Genomic DNA, 3,384 nt, shown 5'->3' on the forward strand with positions numbered 1-3,384 from the left:
GACTGGCAGATGAACCTGGTTTGCTAAAATTGGAAAGTTCAGTTCAGTTCAGTTCAATTGCTCAGTCGTGTCCGACTCTTCGCGACCCCATGGACTGCTGCATGCCAGGCCTCCCTGTCCATCGCTAACTCCCGGAGCCTACTAAAACTGTTGTTCATTGAGTCAGTGATGTCATCCAACCATCTCATCCTCTGTCATCCCCTTTGCCTCCTGCCTTCAATCTTTCCCAGCATCAGGGTCTTATCAAATAAGTCAGTTCTTTGCATCAGATGGCCAAAGTATTAGAGTTTCAGCTTCAGCATCAGTCTTTCCAATGAATACCCAGGACTGATATCCTTTAGGATGGACTGGTTGGATCTCCTTGTAGTCCAAGGGACTGTCAAGAGTCTTCTCCAACACCACAGCTCAAAAGCATCAATTCTTTGAACATTAGAAAAGGAGAGTGTATATTTCCTGCAAGAGAAGGAACCAGTCAGTAGAGACAGAGAAATTGAAGGTGTAAATTTAGAAGTGGAAAGGGTTGAAGTCCAGAGAAGATGCTGAGTGTGATTTGGGCAATTCTTCCAGAGTCACAAAAGAGGCAAGTTATCAAATAAGATTTTTAGGCGACAAGGAAAGAAATTGGTGGTCACTTTATTAGCACGTCTTTTCACTTTGAGGAGTAAGAGTGCAGCATGAAGCTGAAAACTTGCGAAAGCTGAGAATGGTCTTTAATATTCATTATAGGAGCCGATTAAACATATCTAAAAGAATTGCCTAGTGGTTGTTTAGCTTCTCCTGGTAACTTAGAGTACATGAATTTGAGGCATGGGCAAACTGAGTTTTTATATATATATATTTTCTATTACTGTTCATACTGACCTGAAAGTTGGATAGGAGAAAGGGAAAGACAGTGCTTTTACAAGGACAGTGACATCAGTTCTGTCAGTTCATTTCATTTGCTTAGTCATGTCTGACTCTTTGCAACCCCATGGACTGCAGAACATGAGGACTCCCTGTCCATCACCAACTGCCAGAGTTTACTCAGACTCATGTCCATTGAGTCAGTGATGCCATCCAACCATCTCATCCTCTGTCGTCCCCTTTCCTCCCACCTTCAATCTTTCCCAGCATCAGGATCTTTTCAAATGAGTCAGTTATTCACATCAGGTGGCCAAAGTATTGGAGTTTCAGCTTTAGCATCAGTCCTTCCAATGAATATTCAAGACTAACTTCCTTTAGGATGGACTGGTTGGATCTCCTTGCAATTGAAGGGACTCAAGAGTCTTCTCCAACAACACACTTCTAAAACATCAATTCTTCAGAACTCAGTTTTCTTTACAGTCCAACTCTCATATCCAAACATGACTACTGGAAAAACATTAGCTTTGATTAGATGGACCTTTGTTGGCAAAGTAATGTCTCTGATTTTTAATATGCTGTCTAGATTAATCACAGCTTTTCTTCCAAGGAGCAAGCATCTTTTAATTTCATGGCTGCAGTCACCATCTGCAGTGATTTGGGGCCTCCAAAATAAAGTCTGTCACTGTTTCCATTGTTTCTCCATCTATTTCCCATGAAGTGATGGGACCAGATGCCATGATCTTCGTTTTCTGAATGTTGAGCTTTAAACCAACTTTTTCACTCTCCTCTTTCACTTTCATCAAGAGGCTCTTCAGTTCTTCTTCACTTTCTGCCATAAGGGTGGTGTCATCTGCATATCTGAGGTTATTGATATTTCTCCTGGCAGTCTTGATTCCAGCTTGTGCTTCATCCAGTCCAGCGTTTCTCATGATGTACTCTGCATATAAGTTAAATAAGCAGGGTGACAATATACAGCCTCGATGTACTCCTTTTCCTATTTGGAACCAGTCTGTTGTTCCATGTCCAGTTCTGTTGCTTCCTGACCTGCATACATGTTTCTCAAGAGGCAGGTCAGGTGGTCTGTGATCCCCATCTCTTTAAGAATTTTCCACAGTTTGTTGTGATCTACAAAGTCAAAGGCTTTGGCACAGTCAATAAAACAGAAGTAGATGTTTTCTTTTCATACTGTCATGGGGTTCTCAAGGCAAGAATACTGAAGTGGTTTGCCATTCCCTTCTCTGGTGGACCACATTCTGTCAGACTTCTCCACCATGACCCGTCTGTCTTGAGTGGCCCCACACAGCATGGCTTATTTTCATTGAGTTAGACTTGGCTGCAGTCCATGTGATCAGATGGGCTAGTTGTCTGTGATTGTGGTTTCAGTCTGTCTGCCCTCTGATGCCCTCTCTCAGTGCCTACCATCTTACTTGGTTTGTCTTATCTTGGATGTGGGGTATCTCTTCACGGCTGTTCCAGCAAAGCGCAGGCGCTGCTCCTTACTTTGGACATGGGATAGCTCCTCTGGCTGTGCTTGTGTGCCGTCTCTAAGCCAGGCTTCAGCAATACGTGAATCATGAACTTCCAGATGTTCAGTGGTTTTAGAAAAGGCAGAGGAACCAGAGGTCAAATTGCCAACATCCGCTGGATCATCGAAAAAGCAAGAGAGTTCCAGAAAAACATCTATTTCTGCTTTATTGACTATGCCAAAGCCTTTGAATATGTGGATCACAATAAACTGTGGAAAATTCTGAAAGAGATGGGCATACCAGACCACCTGACATGCCTCTTGAGAAATTTGTATTCAGGTCAGGAAGCAACAGTTAGAACTGGACATGGAACAATGACTGGTTTCAAATAGGAAAAGGAGTACATTGAGGCTGTATATTATCACCCTACTTATTTAACTTATATGCAGAGTACATCATGAGAAATGCTGGGCTGCATGAAGCACAAGCTGGAATCAAGATTGCCAGGAGAAATATCAATAACCTCAGATATGCAGGTGACAACACCATTATGGCAGAAAGTGAGGAACTGAAGAGCCTGTTGATGAAAGTGAAAGAGGAGAGTGAAGAAAGTTGGCTTAAAGCTCAACATTCAGAAAACGAAGATCATGGCATCTGGTCCCATCAATTAATAGATGGGGAAACAGTGGAAACAGTGGCTGACTTTATTTTGGGGGGCTCCAAAATCATTGCAGATGGTGACTGTAGCCATGAAATTAAAAGTTGCTTGCTCCTTGGAAGGAAAGTTATGACCAACCTAGACAGCATATTAAAAAACAAAGACATTACTTTGCCAACAAAGGTCCATCTACTCAAGGCTATGGTTTTTCTAGTGGTCATGTATGGATGTGAGAGTTGGACTATAAACATAGCTGAGCACAGAGGAATTAATGCTTTTGAACTGTGGTGTTGGAGAAGACTTGAGAATCCCTTGGGCTGCAAGGAGATCCAGCCAGTCCATCCTAAAGGAGATCAGTCCTGGGTGTTCATTGGAAGGACTGATGCTGAAGCTGAAACTGGAAAAGGTCAGTTTTCA

The sequence above is a fragment of the Oryx dammah genome, unplaced genomic scaffold, assembly GCF_014754425.2.
Source record: "Oryx dammah isolate SB20612 unplaced genomic scaffold, SCBI_Odam_1.1 HiC_scaffold_2, whole genome shotgun sequence".
Taxonomy (NCBI): Eukaryota; Metazoa; Chordata; class Mammalia; order Artiodactyla; family Bovidae; genus Oryx; species Oryx dammah.